We start from the raw sequence: 20,495 nt of genomic DNA, 5'->3' as shown, positions 1-20,495 counted from the left end.
TGGCCATCTCCACAAATGGACTTTTCAGAATCCTTGGGTGGCACCGTAGTCGGAAACCAATTCTGGTTATCGCTTCTCGGCCTTTTGGCTAAGATCAAGTGTAGTATCTGTTCTTATCAGTTTAATATCTGATACGTCCCCTATCTGGGGACCATATATTAAATGGATTTTTAGAACAGGGAGATGGAAAAAGAGCTTGCTCTGTCCACTCCACGCATTGACCTGGTATTGCAGTATCTCCAGGACCGGTGCACCCCTTCTTTAATGCAGTTTCTAAAATCAGAAAGAATTGAATTCAATGCTTTTTGTTCATTTTGCTTGTTTGTCGGATTTTGGGATGGACTCTTTGGCTTTGCTTTTCTTCTCCTCATTGGATTTTTCATGTTAAAAGTTGCAGAAGCCAGGTGACAAGCTCATTTTGGTTCAACTTCAGCAACTGTGCATTGCATTGCCATGTAATGTAATGTAATGCAATGCTATCTATCTAGCTCTCCCTCTATACTTCCTTTTGGATAAACAGACATATTAGGCAAGCATTTTGGAGCTTTCACCTAAATAACTACAGGTGGTGAGATAAGCTGCACAATATAATTGACCTTTCAGTATATAGTTGCACACACACCATCTATTTAGCAAATGCCCTTGTTATCAACAGCAGCCTTTTAAACTCACCTGAGCTAACAGGTATGTGAGCTGGTTACTCTGCTGCGCTTAAAATTTCTTTTTTGGTTTGCTACAATGCCTTTTCTGAAACGTTGTCTCCCTCTGCTGGAACACTGACTTCTTTCATTTAATGCCTGCAGACTATAAAAGAGAAACCAACCCAAAAAGTTTGGTTGATTAGTCTGTGGCATTCTTTTAAACTGTTGCTTATGGCGGTCTCTGTGAGCTTCTCAGTGACATTCAGCCATCCAGGTATCCCGCCTGCAGTAGACGGAATGTGGCAATGGAACGCTGGCTGCGCGTGTCATAATAGGCTCTGAGCCTTTATATACCTGCGCACAGCAGCAGCCACCTTCAGTCTGCTGCTGGACAGCCAGCAGCAGCAGCAGCAGGAGAGGTAATTAATCAGCAACCCTCCTGCTAAGGGTAGACAGCTGCTCGTTCCACCCCCCCCCCCCCGCCTTAATTGGTTCTCCTCCCTTCCAACGGTGTTGAGGCGGGTGGGAACAGCCAGGGGTTTAGGGTACTGTGCTAAAAGAGGTGGAGTTATGCAGATCTAAAACGCGTGGATTGCAGCAGCAGCAAGCCGAAAAGTGCAGGCATGTGAGGGATCTAGAGGTTGACAGCATGTCTTCTTAACGGGAGTCCAGGTGGCCATCTCCACAAATGGACTTTTCAGAATCCTTGGGTGGCACCGTAGTCGGAAACCAATTCTGGTTATCGCTTCTCGGCCTTTTGGCTAAGATCAAGTGTAGTATCTGTTCTTATCAGTTTAATATCTGATACGTCCCCTATCTGGGGACCATATATTAAATGGATTTTTAGAACAGGGAGATGGAAAAAGAGCTTGCTCTGTCCACTCCACGCATTGACCTGGTATTGCAGTATCTCCAGGACCGGTGCACCCCTTCTTTAATGCAGTTTCTAAAATCAGAAAGAATTGAATTCAATGCTTTTTGTTCATTTTGCTTGTTTGTCGGATTTTGGGATGGACTCTTTGGCTTTGCTTTTCTTCTCCTCATTGGATTTTTCATGTTAAAAGTTGCAGAAGCCAGATGACAAGCTCATTTTGGTTCAACTTCAGCAACTGTGCATTGCATTGCCATGTAATGTAATGTAATGCAATGCTATCTATCTAGCTCTCCCTCTATACTTCCTTTTGGATAAACAGACATATTAGGCAAGCATTTTGGAGCTTTCACCTAAATAACTACAGGTGGTGAGATAAGCTGCACAATATAATTGACCTTTCAGTATATAGTTGCACACACACCATCTATTTAGCAAATGCCCTTGTTATCAACAGCAGCCTTTTAAACTCACCTGAGCTAACAGGTATGTGAGCTGGTTACTCTGCTGCGCTTAAAATTTCTTTTTTGGTTTGCTACAATGCCTTTTCTGAAACGTTGTCTCCCTCTGCTGGAACACTGACTTCTTTCATTTAATGCCTGCAGACTATAAAAGAGAAACCAACCCAAAAAGTTTGGTTGATTAGTCTGTGGCATTCTTTTAAACTGTTGCTTATGGCGGTCTCTGTGAGCTTCTCAGTGACATTCAGCCATCCAGGTATCCCGCCTGCAGTAGACGGAATGTGGCAATGGAACGCTGGCTGCGCGTGTCATAATAGGCTCTGAGCCTTTATATACCTGCGCACAGCAGCAGCCACCTTCAGTCTGCTGCTGGACAGCCAGCAGCAGCAGCAGCAGGAGAGGTAATTAATCAGCAACCCTCCTGCTAAGGGTAGACAGCTGCTCGTTCCACCCCCCCCCCCCCGCCTTAATTGGTTCTCCTCCCTTCCAACGGTGTTGAGGCGGGTGGGAACAGCCAGGGGTTTAGGGTACTGTGCTAAAAGAGGTGGAGTTATGCAGATCTAAAACGCGTGGATTGCAGCAGCAGCAAGCCGAAAAGTGCAGGCATGTGAGGGATCTAGAGGTTGACAGCATGTCTTCTTAACGGGAGTCCAGGTGGCCATCTCCACAAATGGACTTTTCAGAATCCTTGGGTGGCACCGTAGTCGGAAACCAATTCTGGTTATCGCTTCTCGGCCTTTTGGCTAAGATCAAGTGTAGTATCTGTTCTTATCAGTTTAATATCTGATACGTCCCCTATCTGGGGACCATATATTAAATGGATTTTTAGAACAGGGAGATGGAAAAAGAGCTTGCTCTGTCCACTCCACGCATTGACCTGGTATTGCAGTATCTCCAGGACCGGTGCACCCCTTCTTTAATGCAGTTTCTAAAATCAGAAAGAATTGAATTCAATGCTTTTTGTTCATTTTGCTTGTTTGTCGGATTTTGGGATGGACTCTTTGGCTTTGCTTTTCTTCTCCTCATTGGATTTTTCATGTTAAAAGTTGCAGAAGCCAGATGACAAGCTCATTTTGGTTCAACTTCAGCAACTGTGCATTGCATTGCCATGTAATGTAATGTAATGCAATGCTATCTATCTAGCTCTCCCTCTATACTTCCTTTTGGATAAACAGACATATTAGGCAAGCATTTTGGAGCTTTCACCTAAATAACTACAGGTGGTGAGATAAGCTGCACAATATAATTGACCTTTCAGTATATTGTTGCACACACACCATCTATTTAGCAAATGCCCTTGTTATCAACAGCAGCCTTTTAAACTCACCTGAGCTAACAGGTATGTGAGCTGGTTACTCTGCTGCGCTTAAAATTTCTTTTTTGGTTTGCTACAATGCCTTTTCTGAAACGTTGTCTCCCTCTGCTGGAACACTGACTTCTTTCATTTAATGCCTGCAGACTATAAAAGAGAAACCAACCCAAAAAGTTTGGTTGATTAGTCTGTGGCATTCTTTTAAACTGTTGCTTATGGCGGTCTCTGTGAGCTTCTCAGTGACATTCAGCCATCCAGGTATCCCGCCTGCAGTAGACGGAATGTGGCAATGGAACGCTGGCTGCGCGTGTCATAATAGGCTCTGAGCCTTTATATACCTGCGCACAGCAGCAGCCACCTTCAGTCTGCTGCTGGACAGCCAGCAGCAGCAGCAGCAGGAGAGGTAATTAATCAGCAACCCTCCTGCTAAGGGTAGACAGCTGCTCGTTCCACCCCCCCCCCCCCGCCTTAATTGGTTCTCCTCCCTTCCAACGGTGTTGAGGCGGGTGGGAACAGCCAGGGTTTAGGGTACTGTGCTAAAAGAGGTGGAGTTATGCAGATCTAAAACGCGTGGATTGCAGCAGCAGCAAGCCGAAAAGTGCAGGCATGTGAGGGATCTAGAGGTTGACAGCATGTCTTCTTAACGGGAGTCCAGGTGGCCATCTCCACAAATGGACTTTTCAGAATCCTTGGGTGGCACCGTAGTCGGAAACCAATTCTGGTTATCGCTTCTCGGCCTTTTGGCTAAGATCAAGTGTAGTATCTGTTCTTATCAGTTTAATATCTGATACGTCCCCTATCTGGGGACCATATATTAAATGGATTTTTAGAACAGGGAGATGGAAAAAGAGCTTGCTCTGTCCACTCCACGCATTGACCTGGTATTGCAGTATCTCCAGGACCGGTGCACCCCTTCTTTAATGCAGTTTCTAAAATCAGAAAGAATTGAATTCAATGCTTTTTGTTCATTTTGCTTGTTTGTCGGATTTTGGGATGGACTCTTTGGCTTTGCTTTTCTTCTCCTCATTGGATTTTTCATGTTAAAAGTTGCAGAAGCCAGATGACAAGCTCATTTTGGTTCAACTTCAGCAACTGTGCATTGCATTGCCATGTAATGTAATGTAATGCAATGCTATCTATCTAGCTCTCCCTCTATACTTCCTTTTGGATAAACAGACATATTAGGCAAGCATTTTGGAGCTTTCACCTAAATAACTACAGGTGGTGAGATAAGCTGCACAATATAATTGACCTTTCAGTATATTGTTGCACACACACCATCTATTTAGCAAATGCCCTTGTTATCAACAGCAGCCTTTTAAACTCACCTGAGCTAACAGGTATGTGAGCTGGTTACTCTGCTGCGCTTAAAATTTCTTTTTTGGTTTGCTACAATGCCTTTTCTGAAACGTTGTCTCCCTCTGCTGGAACACTGACTTCTTTCATTTAATGCCTGCAGACTATAAAAGAGAAACCAACCCAAAAAGTTTGGTTGATTAGTCTGTGGCATTCTTTTAAACTGTTGCTTATGGCGGTCTCTGTGAGCTTCTCAGTGACATTCAGCCATCCAGGTATCCCGCCTGCAGTAGACGGAATGTGGCAATGGAACGCTGGCTGCGCGTGTCATAATAGGCTCTGAGCCTTTATATACCTGCGCACAGCAGCAGCCACCTTCAGTCTGCTGCTGGACAGCCAGCAGCAGCAGCAGCAGGAGAGGTAATTAATCAGCAACCCTCCTGCTAAGGGTAGACAGCTGCTCGTTCCACTCCCCCCCCCCGCCTTAATTGGTTCTCCTCCCTTCCAACGGTGTTGAGGCGGGTGGGAACAGCCGGGGGTTGAGGGTACTGTGCTAAAAGAGGTGGAGTTATGCAGATCTAAAACGCGTGGATTGCAGCAGCAGCAAGCCGAAAAGTGCAGGCATGTGAGGGATCTAGAGGTTGACAGCATGTCTTCTTAACGGGAGTCCAGGTGGCCATCTCCACAAATGGACTTTTCAGAATCCTTGGGTGGCACCGTAGTCGGAAACCAATTCTGGTTATCGCTTCTCGGCCTTTTGGCTAAGATCAAGTGTAGTATCTGTTCTTATCAGATTAATATCTGATACGTCCCCTATCTGGGGACCATATATTAAATGGATTTTTAGAACAGGGAGATGGAAAAAGAGCTTGCTCTGTCCACTCCACGCATTGACCTGGTATTGCAGTATCTCCAGGACCGGTGCACCCCTTCTTTAATGCAGTTTCTAAAATCAGAAAGAATTGAATTCAATGCTTTTTGTTCATTTTGCTTGTTTGTCGGATTTTGGGATGGACTCTTTGGCTTTGCTTTTCTTCTCCTCATTGGATTTTTCATGTTAAAAGTTGCAGAAGCCAGATGACAAGCTCATTTTGGTTCAACTTCAGCAACTGTGCATTGCATTGCCATGTAATGTAATGTAATGCAATGCTATCTATCTAGCTCTCCCTCTATACTTCCTTTTGGATAAACAGACATATTAGGCAAGCATTTTGGAGCTTTCACCTAAATAACTACAGGTGGTGAGATAAGCTGCACAATATAATTGACCTTTCAGTATATTGTTGCACACACACCATCTATTTAGCAAATGCCCTTGTTATCAACAGCAGCCTTTTAAACTCACCTGAGCTAACAGGTATGTGAGCTGGTTACTCTGCTGCGCTTAAAATTTCTTTTTTGGTTTGCTACAATGCCTTTTCTGAAACGTTGTCTCCCTCTGCTGGAACACTGACTTCTTTCATTTAATGCCTGCAGACTATAAAAGAGAAACCAACCCAAAAAGTTTGGTTGATTAGTCTGTGGCATTCTTTTAAACTGTTGCTTATGGCGGTCTCTGTGAGCTTCTCAGTGACATTCAGCCATCCAGGTATCCCGCCTGCAGTAGACGGAATGTGGCAATGGAACGCTGGCTGCGCATGTCATAATAGGCTCTGAGCCTTTATATACCTGCGCACAGCAGCAGCCACCTTCAGTCTGCTGCTGGACAGCCAGCAGCAGCAGCAGCAGGAGAGGTAATTAATCAGCAACCCTCCTGCTAAGGGTAGACAGCTGCTCGTTCCACCCCCCCCCCCCCCCCCCGCCTTAATTGGTTCTCCTCCCTTCCAACGGTGTTGAGGCGGGTGGGAACAGCCGGGGGTTGAGGGTACTGTGCTAAAAGAGGTGGAGTTATGCAGATCTAAAACGCGTGGATTGCAGCAGCAGCAAGCCGAAAAGTGCAGGCATGTGAGGGATCTAGAGGTTGACAGCATGTCTTCTTAACGGGAGTCCAGGTGGCCATCTCCACAAATGGACTTTTCAGAATCCTTGGGTGGCACCGTAGTCGGAAACCAATTCTGGTTATCGCTTCTCGGCCTTTTGGCTAAGATCAAGTGTAGTATCTGTTCTTATCAGATTAATATCTGATACGTCCCCTATCTGGGGACCATATATTAAATGGATTTTTAGAACAGGGAGATGGAAAAAGAGCTTGCTCTGTCCACTCCACGCATTGACCTGGTATTGCAGTATCTCCAGGACCGGTGCACCCCTTCTTTAATGCAGTTTCTAAAATCAGAAAGAATTGAATTCAATGCTTTTTGTTCATTTTGCTTGTTTGTCGGATTTTGGGATGGACTCTTTGGCTTTGCTTTTCTTCTCCTCATTGGATTTTTCATGTTAAAAGTTGCAGAAGCCAGATGACAAGCTCATTTTGGTTCAACTTCAGCAACTGTGCATTGCATTGCCATGTAATGTAATGTAATGCAATGCTATCTATCTAGCTCTCCCTCTATACTTCCTTTTGGATAAACAGACATATTAGGCAAGCATTTTGGAGCTTTCACCTAAATAACTACAGGTGGTGAGATAAGCTGCACAATATAATTGACCTTTCAGTATATTGTTGCACACACACCATCTATTTAGCAAATGCCCTTGTTATCAACAGCAGCCTTTTAAACTCACCTGAGCTAACAGCTATGTGAGCTGGTTACTCTGCTGCGCTTAAAATTTCTTTTTTGGTTTGCTACAATGCCTTTTCTGAAACGTTGTCTCCCTCTGCTGGAACACTGACTTCTTTCATTTAATGCCTGCAGACTATAAAAGAGAAACCAACCCAAAAAGTTTGGTTGATTAGTCTGTGGCATTCTTTTAAACTGTTGCTTATGGCGGTCTCTGTGAGCTTCTCAGTGACATTCAGCCATCCAGGTATCCCGCCTGCAGTAGACGGAATGTGGCAATGGAACGCTGGCTGCGCATGTCATAATAGGCTCTGAGCCTTTATATACCTGCGCACAGCAGCAGCCACCTTCAGTCTGCTGCTGGACAGCCAGCAGCAGCAGCAGCAGGAGAGGTAATTAATCAGCAACCCTCCTGCTAAGGGTAGACAGCTGCTCGTTCCACCCCCCCCCCCCCCCGCCTTAATTGGTTCTCCTCCCTTCCAACGGTGTTGAGGCGGGTGGGAACAGCCGGGGGTTGAGGGTACTGTGCTAAAAGAGGTGGAGTTATGCAGATCTAAAACGCGTGGATTGCAGCAGCAGCAAGCCGAAAAGTGCAGGCATGTGAGGGATCTAGAGGTTGACAGCATGTCTTCTTAACGGGAGTCCAGGTGGCCATCTCCACAAATGGACTTTTCAGAATCCTTGGGTGGCACCGTAGTCGGAAACCAATTCTGGTTATCGCTTCTCGGCCTTTTGGCTAAGATCAAGTGTAGTATCTGTTCTTATCAGTTTAATATCTGATACGTCCCCTATCTGGGGACCATATATTAAATGGATTTTTAGAACAGGGAGATGGAAAAAGAGCTTGCTCTGTCCACTCCACGCATTGACCTGGTATTGCAGTATCTCCAGGACCGGTGCACCCCTTCTTTAATGCAGTTTCTAAAATCAGAAAGAATTGAATTCAATGCTTTTTGTTCATTTTGCTTGTTTGTCGGATTTTGGGATGGACTCTTTGGCTTTGCTTTTCTTCTCCTCATTGGATTTTTCATGTTAAAAGTTGCAGAAGCCAGATGACAAGCTCATTTTGGTTCAACTTCAGCAACTGTGCATTGCATTGCCATGTAATGTAATGTAATGCAATGCTATCTATCTAGCTCTCCCTCTATACTTCCTTTTGGATAAACAGACATATTAGGCAAGCATTTTGGAGCTTTCACCTAAATAACTACAGGTGGTGAGATAAGCTGCACAATATAATTGACCTTTCAGTATATTGTTGCACACACACCATCTATTTAGCAAATGCCCTTGTTATCAACAGCAGCATTTTAAACTCACCTGAGCTAACAGGTATGTGAGCTGGTTACTCTGCTGCGCTTAAAATTTCTTTTTTGGTTTGCTACAATGCCTTTTCTGAAACGTTGTCTCCCTCTGCTGGAACACTGACTTCTTTCATTTAATGCCTGCAGACTATAAAAGAGAAACCAACCCAAAAAGTTTGGTTGATTAGTCTGTGGCATTCTTTTAAACTGTTGCTTATGGCGGTCTCTGTGAGCTTCTCAGTGACATTCAGCCATCCAGGTATCCCGCCTGCAGTAGACGGAATGTGGCAATGGAACGCTGGCTGCGCGTGTCATAATAGGCTCTGAGCCTTTATATACCTGCGCACAGCAGCAGCCACCTTCAGTCTGCTGCTGGACAGCCAGCAGCAGCAGCAGCAGGAGAGGTAATTAATCAGCAACCCTCCTGCTAAGGGTAGACAGCTGCTCGTTCCACCCCCCCCCCCCCGCCTTAATTGGTTCTCCTCCCTTCCAACGGTGTTGAGGCGGGTGGGAACAGCCGGGGGTTGAGGGTACTGTGCTAAAAGAGGTGGAGTTATGCAGATCTAAAACGCGTGGATTGCAGCAGCAGCAAGCCGAAAAGTGCAGGCATGTGAGGGATCTAGAGGTTGACAGCATGTCTTCTTAACGGGAGTCCAGGTGGCCATCTCCACAAATGGACTTTTCAGAATCCTTGAGTGGCACCGTAGTCGGAAACCAATTCTGGTTATCGCTTCTCGGCCTTTTGGCTAAGATCAAGTGTAGTATCTGTTCTTATCAGTTTAATATCTGATACGTCCCCTATCTGGGGACCATATATTAAATGGATTTTTAGAACAGGGAGATGGAAAAAGAGCTTGCTCTGTCCACTCCACGCATTGACCTGGTATTGCAGTATCTCCAGGACCGGTGCACCCCTTCTTTAATGCAGTTTCTAAAATCAGAAAGAATTGAATTCAATGCTTTTTGTTCATTTTGCTTGTTTGTCGGATTTTGGGATGGACTCTTTGGCTTTGCTTTTCTTCTCCTCATTGGATTTTTCATGTTAAATGTTGCAGAAGCCAGATGACAAGCTCATTTTGGTTCAACTTCAGCAACTGTGCATTGCATTGCCATGTAATGTAATGTAATGCAATGCTATCTATCTAGCTCTCCCTCTATACTTCCTTTTGGATAAACAGACATATTAGGCAAGCATTTTGGAGCTTTCACCTAAATAACTACAGGTGGTGAGATAAGCTGCACAATATAATTGACCTTTCAGTATATTGTTGCACACACACCATCTATTTAGCAAATGCCCTTGTTATCAACAGCAGCCTTTTAAACTCACCTGAGCTAACAGGTATGTGAGCTGGTTACTCTGCTGCGCTTAAAATTTCTTTTTTGGTTTGCTACAATGCCTTTTCTGAAACGTTGTCTCCCTCTGCTGGAACACTGACTTCTTTCATTTAATGCCTGCAGACTATAAAAGAGAAACCAACCCAAAAAGTTTGGTTGATTAGTCTGTGGCATTCTTTTAAACTGTTGCTTATGGCGGTCTCTGTGAGCTTCTCAGTGACATTCAGCCATCCAGGTATCCCGCCTGCAGTAGACGGAATGTGGCAATGGAACGCTGGCTGCGCGTGTCATAATAGGCTCTGAGCCTTTATATACCTGCGCACAGCAGCAGCCACCTTCAGTCTGCTGCTGGACAGCCAGCAGCAGCAGCAGCAGGAGAGGTAATTAATCAGCAACCCTCCTGCTAAGGGTAGACAGCTGCTCGTTCCACCCCCCCCCCCGCCTTAATTGGTTCTCCTCCCTTCCAACGGTGTTGAGGCGGGTGGGAACAGCCGGGGGTTGAGGGTACTGTGCTAAAAGAGGTGGAGTTATGCAGATCTAAAACGCGTGGATTGCAGCAGCAGCAAGCCAAAAAGTGCAGGCATGTGAGGGATCTAGAGGTTGACAGCATGTCTTCTTAACGGGAGTCCAGGTGGCCATCTCCACAAATGGACTTTTCAGAATCCTTGGGTGGCACCGTAGTCGGAAACCAATTCTGGTTATCGCTTCTCGGCCTTTTGGCTAAGATCAAGTGTAGTATCTGTTCTTATCAGTTTAATATCTGATACGTCCCCTATCTGGGGACCATATATTAAATGGATTTTTAGAACAGGGAGATGGAAAAAGAGCTTGCTCTGTCCACTCCACGCATTGACCTGGTATTGCAGTATCTCCAGGACCGGTGCACCCCTTCTTTAATGCAGTTTCTAAAATCAGAAAGAATTGAATTCAATGCTTTTTGTTCATTTTGCTTGTTTGTCGGATTTTGGGATGGACTCTTTGGCTTTGCTTTTCTTCTCCTCATTGGATTTTTCATGTTAAAAGTTGCAGAAGCCAGATGACAAGCTCATTTTGGTTCAACTTCAGCAACTGTGCATTGCATTGCCATGTAATGTAATGTAATGCAATGCTATCTATCTAGCTCTCCCTCTATACTTCCTTTTGGATAAACAGACATATTAGGCAAGCATTTTGGAGCTTTCACCTAAATAACTACAGGTGGTGAGATAAGCTGCACAATATAATTGACCTTTCAGTATATTGTTGCACACACACCATCTATTTAGCAAATGCCCTTGTTATCAACAGCAGCCTTTTAAACTCACCTGAGCTAACAGGTATGTGAGCTGGTTACTCTGCTGCGCTTAAAATTTCTTTTTTGGTTTGCTACAATGCCTTTTCTGAAACGTTGTCTCCCTCTGCTGGAACACTGACTTCTTTCATTTAATGCCTGCAGACTATAAAAGAGAAACCAACCCAAAAAGTTTGGTTGATTAGTCTGTGGCATTCTTTTAAACTGTTGCTTATGGCGGTCTCTGTGAGCTTCTCAGTGACATTCAGCCATCCAGGTATCCCGCCTGCAGTAGACGGAATGTGGCAATGGAACGCTGGCTGCGCGTGTCATAATAGGCTCTGAGCCTTTATATACCTGCGCACAGCAGCAGCCACCTTCAGTCTGCTGCTGGACAGCCAGCAGCAGCAGCAGCAGGAGAGGTAATTAATCAGCAACCCTCCTGCTAAGGGTAGAGAGCTGCTCGTTCCACCCCCCCCCCCGCCTTAATTGGTTCTCCTCCCTTCCAACGGTGTTGAGGCGGGTGGGAACAGCCGGGGGTTGAGGGTACTGTGCTAAAAGACGTGGAGTTATGCAGATCTAAAACGCGTGGATTGCAGCAGCAGCAAGCCGAAAAGTGCAGGCATGTGAGGGATCTAGAGGTTGACAGCATGTCTTCTTAACGGGAGTCCAGGTGGCCATCTCCACAAATGGACTTTTCAGAATCCTTGGGTGGCACCGTAGTCGGAAACCAATTCTGGTTATCGCTTCTCGGCCTTTTGGCTAAGATCAAGTGTAGTATCTGTTCTTATCAGTTTAATATCTGATACGTCCCCTATCTGGGGACCATATATTAAATGGATTTTTAGAACAGGGAGATGGAAAAAGAGCTTGCTCTGTCCACTCCACGCATTGACCTGGTATTGCAGTATCTCCAGGACCGGTGCACCCCTTCTTTAATGCAGTTTCTAAAATCAGAAAGAATTGAATTCAATGCTTTTTGTTCATTTTGCTTGTTTGTCGGATTTTGGGATGGACTCTTTGGCTTTGCTTTTCTTCTCCTCATTGGATTTTTCATGTTAAAAGTTGCAGAAGCCAGATGACAAGCTCATTTTGGTTCAACTTCAGCAACTGTGCATTGCATTGCCATGTAATGTAATGTAATGCAATGCTATCTATCTAGCTCTCCCTCTATACTTCCTTTTGGATAAACAGACATATTAGGCAAGCATTTTGGAGCTTTCACCTAAATAACTACAGGTGGTGAGATAAGCTGCACAATATAATTGACCTTTCAGTATATTGTTGCACACACACCATCTATTTAGCAAATGCCCTTGTTATCAACAGCAGCCTTTTAAACTCACCTGAGCTAACAGGTATGTGAGCTGGTTACTCTGCTGCGCTTAAAATTTCTTTTTTGGTTTGCTACAATGCCTTTTCTGAAACGTTGTCTCCCTCTGCTGGAACACTGACTTCTTTCATTTAATGCCTGCAGACTATAAAAGAGAAACCAACCCAAAAAGTTTGGTTGATTAGTCTGTGGCATTCTTTTAAACTGTTGCTTATGGCGGTCTCTGTGAGCTTCTCAGTGACATTCAGCCATCCAGGTATCCCGCCTGCAGTAGACGGAATGTGGCAATGGAACGCTGGCTGCGCGTGTCATAATAGGCTCTGAGCCTTTATATACCTGCGCACAGCAGCAGCCACCTTCAGTCTGCTGCTGGACAGCCAGCAGCAGCAGCAGCAGGAGAGGTAATTAATCAGCAACCCTCCTGCTAAGGGTAGACAGCTGCTCGTTCCACCCCCCCCCCCGCCTTAATTGGTTCTCCTCCCTTCCAACGGTGTTGAGGCGGGTGGGAACAGCCGGGGGTTGAGGGTACTGTGCTAAAAGAGGTGGAGTTATGCAGATCTAAAACGCGTGGATTGCAGCAGCAGCAAGCCGAAAAGTGCAGGCATGTGAGGGATCTAGAGGTTGACAGCATGTCTTCTTAACGGGAGTCCAGGTGGCCATCTCCACAAATGGACTTTTCAGAATCCTTGGGTGGCACCGTAGTCGGAAACCAATTCTGGTTATCGCTTCTCGGCCTTTTGGCTAAGATCAAGTGTAGTATCTGTTCTTATCAGTTTAATATCTGATACGTCCCCTATCTGGGGACCATATATTAAATGGATTTTTAGAACAGGGAGATGGAAAAAGAGCTTGCTCTGTCCACTCCACGCATTGACCTGGTATTGCAGTATCTCCAGGACCGGTGCACCCCTTCTTTAATGCAGTTTCTAAAATCAGAAGGAATTGAATTCAATGCTTTTTGTTCATTTTGCTTGTTTGTCGGATTTTGGGATGGACTCTTTGGCTTTGCTTTTCTTCTCCTCATTGGATTTTTCATGTTAAAAGTTGCAGAAGCCAGATGACAAGCTCATTTTGGTTCAACTTCAGCAACTGTGCATTGCATTGCCATGTAATGTAATGTAATGCAATGCTATCTATCTAGCTCTCCCTCTATACTTCCTTTTGGATAAACAGACATATTAGGCAAGCATTTTGGAGCTTTCACCTAAATAACTACAGGTGGTGAGATAAGCTGCACAATATAATTGACCTTTCAGTATATTGTTGCACACACACCATCTATTTAGCAAATGCCCTTGTTATCAACAGCAGCCTTTTAAACTCACCTGAGCTAACAGGTATGTGAGCTGGTTACTCTGCTGCGCTTAAAATTTCTTTTTTGGTTTGCTACAATGCCTTTTCTGAAACGTTGTCTCCCTCTGCTGGAACACTGACTTCTTTCATTTAATGCCTGCAGACTATAAAAGAGAAACCAACCCAAAAAGTTTGGTTGATTAGTCTGTGGCATTCTTTTAAACTGTTGCTTATGGCGGTCTCTGTGAGCTTCTCAGTGACATTCAGCCATCCAGGTATCCCGCCTGCAGTAGACGGAATGTGGCAATGGAACGCTGGCTGCGCGTGTCATAATAGGCTCTGAGCCTTTATATACCTGCGCACATCAGCAGCCACCTTCAGTCTGCTGCTGGACAGCCAGCAGCAGCAGCAGCAGGAGAGGTAATTAATCAGCAACCCTCCTGCTAAGGGTAGACAGCTGCTCGTTCCACCCCCCCCCCGCCTTAATTGGTTCTCCTCCCTTCCAACGGTGTTGAGGCGGGTGGGAACAGCCGGGGGTTGAAGGTACTGTGCTAAAAGAGGTGGAGTTATGCAGATCTAAAACGCGTGGATTGCAGCAGCAGCAAGCCGAAAAGTGCAGGCATGTGAGGGATCTAGAGGTTGACAGCATGTCTTCTTAACGGGAGTCCAGGTGGCCATCTCCACAAATGGACTTTTCAGAATCCTTGGGTGGCACCGTAGTCGGAAACCAATTCTGGTTATCGCTTCTCGGCCTTTTGGCTAAGATCAAGTGTAGTATCTGTTCTTATCAGTTTAATATCTGATACGTCCCCTATCTGGGGACCATATATTAAATGGATTTTTAGAACAGGGAGATGGAAAAAGAGCTTGCTCTGTCCACTCCACGCATTGACCTGGTATTGCAGTATCTCCAGGACCGGTGCACCCCTTCTTTAATGCAGTTTCTAAAATCAGAAAGAATTGAATTCAATGCTTTTTGTTCATTTTGCTTGTTTGTCGGATTTTGGGATGGACTCTTTGGCTTTGCTTTTCTTCTCCTCATTGGATTTTTCATGTTAAAAGTTGCAGAAGCCAGATGACAAGCTCATTTTGGTTCAACTTCAGCAACTGTGCATTGCATTGCCATGTAATGTAATGTAATGCAATGCTATCTATCTAGCTCTCCCTCTATACTTCCTTTTGGATAAACAGACATATTAGGCAAGCATTTTGGAGCTTTCACCTAAATAACTACAGGTGGTGAGATAAGCTGCACAATATAATTGACCTTTCAGTATATTGTTGCACACACACCATCTATTTAGCAAATGCCCTTGTTATCAACAGCAGCCTTTTAAACTCACCTGAGCTAACAGGTATGTGAGCTGGTTACTCTGCTGCGCTTAAAATTTCTTTTTTGGTTTGCTACAATGCCTTTTCTGAAACGTTGTCTCCCTCTGCTGGAACACTGACTTCTTTCATTTAATGCCTGCAGACTATAAAAGAGAAACCAACCCAAAAAGTTTGGTTGATTAGTCTGTGGCATTCTTTTAAACTGTTGCTTATGGCGGTCTCTGTGAGCTTCTCAGTGACATTCAGCCATCCAGGTATCCCGCCTGCAGTAGACGGAATGTGGCAATGGAACGCTGGCTGCGCGTGTCATAATAGGCTCTGAGCCTTTATATACCTGCGCACAGCAGCAGCCACCTTCAGTCTGCTGCTGGACAGCCAGCAGCAGCAGCAGCAGGAGAGGTAATTAATCAGCAACCCTCCTGCTAAGGGTAGACAGCTGCTCGTTCCACCCCCCCCCCGCCTTAATTGGTTCTCCTCCCTTCCAACGGTGTTGAGGCGGGTGGGAACAGCCGGGGGTTGAGGGTACTGTGCTAAAAGAGGTGGAGTTATGCAGATCTAAAACGCGTGGATTGCAGCAGCAGCAAGCCGAAAAGTGCAGGCATGTGAGGGATCTAGAGGTTGACAGCATGTCTTCTTAACGGGAGTCCAGGTGGCCATCTCCACAAATGGACTTTTCAGAATCCTTGGGTGGCACCGTAGTCGGAAACCAATTCTGGTTATCGCTTCTCGGCCTTTTGGCTAAGATCAAGTGTAGTATCTGTTCTTATCAGTTTAATATCTGATACGTCCCCTATCTGGGGACCATATATTAAATGGATTTTTAGAACAGGGAGATGGAAAAAGAGCTTGCTCTGTCCACTCCATGCATTGACCTGGTATTGCAGTATCTCCAGGACCGGTGCACCCCTTCTTTAATGCAGTTTCTAAAATCAGAAAGAATTGAATTCAATGCTTTTTGTTCATTTTGCTTGTTTGTCGGATTTTGGGATGGACTCTTTGGCTTTGCTTTTCTTCTCCTCATTGGATTTTTCATGTTAAAAGTTGCAGAAGCCAGATGACAAGCTCATTTTGGTTCAACTTCAGCAACTGTGCATTGCATTGCCATGTAATGTAATGTAATGCAATGCTATCTATCTAGCTCTCCCTCTATACTTCCTTTTGGATAAACAGACATATTAGGCAAGCATTTTGGAGCTTTCACCTAAATAACTACAGGTGGTGAGATAAGCTGCACAATATAATTGACCTTTCAGTATATTGTTGCACACACACCATCTATTTAGCAAATGCCCTTGTTATCAACAGCAGCCTTTTAAACTCACCTGAGCTAACAGGTATGTGAGCTGGTTACTCTGCTGCGCTTAAAATTTCTTTTTTGGTTTGCTACAATGCCTTTTCTGAAACGTTGTCTCCCTCTGCTGGAACACTGACTTCTTTCATTTAATGCCTGCAGACTATAAAAGAGAAACCAACCCAAAAAGTTTGGTTGATTAGTCTGTGGCATTCTTTTAAACTGTTGCTTATGGCGGTCTCTGTGAGCTTCTCAGTGACATTCAGCCATCCAGGTATCCCGCCTGCAGTAGACGGAATGTGGCAATGGAACGCTGGCTGCGCGTGTCATAATAGGCTCTGAGCCTTTATATACCTGCGCACAGCAGCAGCCACCTTCAGTCTGCTGCTGGACAGCCAGCAGCAGCAGCAGCAGGAGAGGTAATTAATCAGCAACCCTCCTGCTAAGGGTAGACAGCTGCTCGTTCCACCCCCCCCCCCCCGCCTTAATTGGTTCTCCTCCCTTCCAACGGTGTTGAGGCGGGTGGGAACAGCCGGGGGTTGAGGGTACTGTGCTAAAAGAGGTGGAGTTATGCAGATCTAAAACGCGTGGATTGCAGCAGCAGCAAGCCGAAAAGTGCAGGCATGTGAGGGATCTAGAGGTTGACAGCATGTCTTCTTAACGGGAGTCCAGGTGGCCATCTCCACAAATGGACTTTTCAGAATCCTTGGGTGGCACCGTAGTCGGAAACCAATTCTGGTTATCGCTTCTCGGCCTTTTGGCTAAGATCAAGTGTAGTATCTGTTCTTATCAGTTTAATATCTGATACGTCCCCTATCTGGGGACCATATATTAAATGGATTTTTAGAACAGGGAGATGGAAAAAGAGCTTGCTCTGTCCACTCCACGCATTGACCTGGTATTGCAGTATCTCCAGGACCGGTGCACCCCTTCTTTAATGCAGTTTCTAAAATCAGAAAGAATTGAATTCAATGCTTTTTGTTCATTTTGCTTGTTTGTCGGATTTTGGGATGGACTCTTTGGCTTTGCTTTTCTTCTCCTCATTGGATTTTTCATGTTAAAAGTTGCAGAAGCCAGATGACAAGCTCATTTTGGTTCAACTTCAGCAACTGTGCATTGCATTGCCATGTAATGTAATGTAATGCAATGCTATCTATCTAGCTCTCCCTCTATACTTCCTTTTGGATAAACAGACATACTAGGCAAGCATTTTGGAGCTTTCACCTAAATAACTACAGGTGGTGAGATAAGCTGCACAATATAATTGACCTTTCAGTATATTGTTGCACACACACCATCTATTTAGCAAATGCCCTTGTTATCAACAGCAGCCTTTTAAACTCACCTGAGCTAACAGGTATGTGAGCTGGTTACTCTGCTGCGCTTAAAATTTCTTTTTTGGTTTGCTACAATGCCTTTTCTGAAACGTTGTCTCCCTCTGCTGGAACACTGACTTCTTTCATTTAATGCCTGCAGACTATAAAAGAGAAACCAACCCAAAAAGTATGGTTGATTAGTCTGTGGCATTCTTTTAAACTGTTGCTTATGGCGGTCTCTGTGAGCTTCTCAGTGACATTCAGCCATCCAGGTATCCCGCCTGCAGTAGACGGAATGTGGCAATGGAACGCTGGCTGCGCGTGTCATAATAGGCTCTGAGCCTTTATATACCTGCGCACAGCAGCAGCCACCTTCAGTCTGCTGCTGGACAGCCAGCAGCAGCAGCAGCAGGAGAGGTAATTAATCAGCAACCCTCCTGCTAAGGGTAGACAGCTGCTCGTTCCACCCCCCCCCCCGCCTTAATTGGTTCTCCTCCCTTCCAACGGTGTTGAGGCGGGTGGGAACAGCCGGGGGTTGAGGGTACTGTGCTAAAAGAGGTGGAGTTATGCAGATCTAAAACGCGTGGATTGCAGCAGCAGCAAGCCGAAAACTGCAGGCATGTGAGGGATCTAGAGGTTGACAGCATGTCTTCTTAACGGGAGTCCAGGTGGCCATCTCCACAAATGGACTTTTCAGAATCCTTGGGTGGCACCGTAGTCGGAAACCAATTCTGGTTATCGCTTCTCGGCCTTTTGGCTAAGATCAAGTGTAGTATCTGTTCTTATCAGTTTAATATCTGATACGTCCCCTATCTGGGGACCATATATTAAATGGATTTTTAGAACAGGGAGATGGAAAAAGAGCTTGCTCTGTCCACTCCACGCATTGACCTGGTATTGCAGTATCTCCAGGACCGGTGCACCCCTTCTTTAATGCAGTTTCTAAAATCAGAAAGAATTGAATTCAATGCTTTTTGTTCATTTTGCTTGTTTGTCGGATTTTGGGATGGACTCTTTGGCTTTGCTTTTCTTCTCCTCATTGGATTTTTCATGTTAAAAGTTGCAGAAGCCAGATGACAAGCTCATTTTGGTTCAACTTCAGCAACTGTGCATTGCATTGCCATGTAATGTAATGTAATGCAATGCTATCTATCTAGCTCTCCCTCTATACTTCCTTTTGGATAAACAGACATATTAGGCAAGCATTTTGGAGCTTTCACCTAAATAACTACAGGTGGTGAGATAAGCTGCACAATATAATTGACCTTTCAGTATATTGTTGCACACACACCATCTATTTAGCAAATGCCCTTGTTATCAACAGCAGCCTTTTAAACTCACCTGAGCTAACAGGTATGTGAGCTGGTTACTCTGCTGCGCTTAAAATTTCTTTTTTGGTTTGCTACAATGCCTTTTCTGAAACGTTGTCTCCCTCTGCTGGAACACTGACTTCTTTCATTTAATGCCTGCAGACTATAAAAGAGAAACCAACCCAAAAAGTTTGGTTGATTAGTCTGTGGCATTCTTTTAAACTGTTGCTTATGGCGGTCTCTGTGAGCTTCTCAGTGACATTCAGCCATCCAGGTATCCCGCCTGCAGTAGACGGAATGTGGCAATGGAACGCTGGCTGCGCGTGTCATAATAGGCTCTGAGCCTTTATATACCTGCGCACAGCAGCAGCCACCTTCAGTCTGCTGCTGGACAGCCAGCAGCAGCAGCAGCAGGAGAGGTAATTAATCAGCAACCCTCCTGCTAAGGGTAGACAGCTGCTCGTTCCACCCCCCCCCCACCTTAATTGGTTCTCCTCCCTTCCAACGGTGTTGAGGCGGGTGGGAACAGCCGGGGGTTGAGGGTACTGTGCTAAAAGAGGTGGAGTTATGCAGATCTAAAACGCGTGGATTGCAGCAGCAGCAAGCCGAAAAGTGCAGGCATGTGAGGGATCTAGAGGTTGACAGCATGTCTTCTTAACGGGAGTCCAGGTGGCCATCTCCACAAATGGACTTTTCAGAATCCTTGGGTGGCACCGTAGTCGGAAACCAATTCTGGTTATCGCTTCTCGGCCTTTTGGCTAAGATCAAGTGTAGTATCTGTTCTTATCAGTTTAATATCTGATACGTCCCCTATCTGGGGACCATATATTAAATGGATTTTTAGAACAGGGAGATGGAAAAAGAGCTTGCTCTGTCCACTCCACGCATTGACCTGGTATTGCAGTATCTCCAGGACCGGTGCACCCCTTCTTTAATGCAGTTTCTAAAATCAGAAAGAATTGAATTCAATGCTTTTTGTTCATTTTGCTTGTTTGTCGGATTTTGGGATGGACTCTTTGGCTTTGCTTTTCTTCTCCTCATTGGATTTTTCATGTTAAAAGTTGCAGAAGCCAGATGACAAGCTCATTTTGGTTCAACTTCAGCAACTGTGCATTGCATTGCCATGTAATGTAATGTAATGCAATGCTATCTATCTAGCTCTCCCTCTATACTTCCTTTTGGATAAACAGACATATTAGGCAAGCATTTTGGAGCTTTCACCTAAATAACTACAGGTGGTGAGATAAGCTGCACAATATAATTGACCTTTCAGTATATTGTTGCACACACACCATCTATTTAGCAAATGCCCTTGTTATCAACAGCAGCCTTTTAAACTCACCTGAGCTAACAGGTATGTGAGCTGGTTACTCTGCTGCGCTTAAAATTTCTTTTTTGGTTTGCTACAATGCCTTTTCTGAAACGTTGTCTCCCTCTGCTGGAACACTGACTTCTTTCATTTAATGC

At 45.0% G+C, this 20,495-nt stretch overlaps 16 non-coding genes across 16 annotated transcripts; all 16 read left to right on the top strand.

The window, feature by feature from the left end:
• The first annotated feature begins 68 nt into the window (after window positions 1–68).
• Window positions 69–259, top strand: LOC141187798 (U2 spliceosomal RNA). The gene has a single exon (XR_012261949.1). It is a non-coding gene; the product is annotated as a U2 spliceosomal RNA (small nuclear RNA).
• A 1,123-nt stretch (window positions 260–1,382) lies between these two features.
• On the top strand, window positions 1,383–1,573 carry LOC141187797 (U2 spliceosomal RNA). The gene has a single exon (XR_012261948.1). It is a non-coding gene; the product is annotated as a U2 spliceosomal RNA (small nuclear RNA).
• Window positions 1,574–2,696: 1,123 nt separating this feature from the next.
• Window positions 2,697–2,887, top strand: LOC141187796 (U2 spliceosomal RNA). Its single transcript, XR_012261947.1, has one exon. It is a non-coding gene; the product is annotated as a U2 spliceosomal RNA (small nuclear RNA).
• A 1,122-nt stretch (window positions 2,888–4,009) lies between these two features.
• Window positions 4,010–4,200, top strand: LOC141187795 (U2 spliceosomal RNA). The gene has a single exon (XR_012261946.1). It is a non-coding gene; the product is annotated as a U2 spliceosomal RNA (small nuclear RNA).
• A 1,122-nt stretch (window positions 4,201–5,322) lies between these two features.
• Window positions 5,323–5,513, top strand: LOC141184392 (U2 spliceosomal RNA). Its single transcript, XR_012259152.1, has one exon. It is a non-coding gene; the product is annotated as a U2 spliceosomal RNA (small nuclear RNA).
• Window positions 5,514–6,641: 1,128 nt separating this feature from the next.
• Window positions 6,642–6,832, top strand: LOC141184391 (U2 spliceosomal RNA). Its single transcript, XR_012259151.1, has one exon. It is a non-coding gene; the product is annotated as a U2 spliceosomal RNA (small nuclear RNA).
• Window positions 6,833–7,957: 1,125 nt separating this feature from the next.
• On the top strand, window positions 7,958–8,148 carry LOC141187791 (U2 spliceosomal RNA). Its single transcript, XR_012261944.1, has one exon. It is a non-coding gene; the product is annotated as a U2 spliceosomal RNA (small nuclear RNA).
• A 1,123-nt stretch (window positions 8,149–9,271) lies between these two features.
• Window positions 9,272–9,462, top strand: LOC141187790 (U2 spliceosomal RNA). The gene has a single exon (XR_012261943.1). It is a non-coding gene; the product is annotated as a U2 spliceosomal RNA (small nuclear RNA).
• A 1,121-nt stretch (window positions 9,463–10,583) lies between these two features.
• LOC141187789 (U2 spliceosomal RNA) lies at window positions 10,584–10,774 on the top strand. The gene has a single exon (XR_012261942.1). It is a non-coding gene; the product is annotated as a U2 spliceosomal RNA (small nuclear RNA).
• Window positions 10,775–11,895: 1,121 nt separating this feature from the next.
• Window positions 11,896–12,086, top strand: LOC141187788 (U2 spliceosomal RNA). The gene has a single exon (XR_012261941.1). It is a non-coding gene; the product is annotated as a U2 spliceosomal RNA (small nuclear RNA).
• A 1,121-nt stretch (window positions 12,087–13,207) lies between these two features.
• Window positions 13,208–13,398, top strand: LOC141187787 (U2 spliceosomal RNA). Its single transcript, XR_012261940.1, has one exon. It is a non-coding gene; the product is annotated as a U2 spliceosomal RNA (small nuclear RNA).
• A 1,120-nt stretch (window positions 13,399–14,518) lies between these two features.
• Window positions 14,519–14,709, top strand: LOC141187786 (U2 spliceosomal RNA). Its single transcript, XR_012261939.1, has one exon. It is a non-coding gene; the product is annotated as a U2 spliceosomal RNA (small nuclear RNA).
• A 1,120-nt stretch (window positions 14,710–15,829) lies between these two features.
• On the top strand, window positions 15,830–16,020 carry LOC141191315 (U2 spliceosomal RNA). The gene has a single exon (XR_012265312.1). It is a non-coding gene; the product is annotated as a U2 spliceosomal RNA (small nuclear RNA).
• A 1,123-nt stretch (window positions 16,021–17,143) lies between these two features.
• On the top strand, window positions 17,144–17,334 carry LOC141187785 (U2 spliceosomal RNA). The gene has a single exon (XR_012261938.1). It is a non-coding gene; the product is annotated as a U2 spliceosomal RNA (small nuclear RNA).
• A 1,121-nt stretch (window positions 17,335–18,455) lies between these two features.
• LOC141187784 (U2 spliceosomal RNA) lies at window positions 18,456–18,646 on the top strand. Its single transcript, XR_012261937.1, has one exon. It is a non-coding gene; the product is annotated as a U2 spliceosomal RNA (small nuclear RNA).
• Window positions 18,647–19,766: 1,120 nt separating this feature from the next.
• Window positions 19,767–19,957, top strand: LOC141187783 (U2 spliceosomal RNA). The gene has a single exon (XR_012261936.1). It is a non-coding gene; the product is annotated as a U2 spliceosomal RNA (small nuclear RNA).
• Window positions 19,958–20,495: the final 538 nt, after the last annotated feature.

This window comes from Phyllobates terribilis, unplaced genomic scaffold (genome assembly GCF_046119375.1).
Source record: "Phyllobates terribilis strain yellow unplaced genomic scaffold, ASM4611937v1 Scaffold_40__1_contigs__length_11209783, whole genome shotgun sequence".
In the NCBI taxonomy this organism is placed as follows: Eukaryota; Metazoa; Chordata; class Amphibia; order Anura; family Dendrobatidae; genus Phyllobates; species Phyllobates terribilis.
Note: the sequence above shows the minus strand (reverse complement) of the source record. Positions and strands in the feature narration are given on the sequence as shown.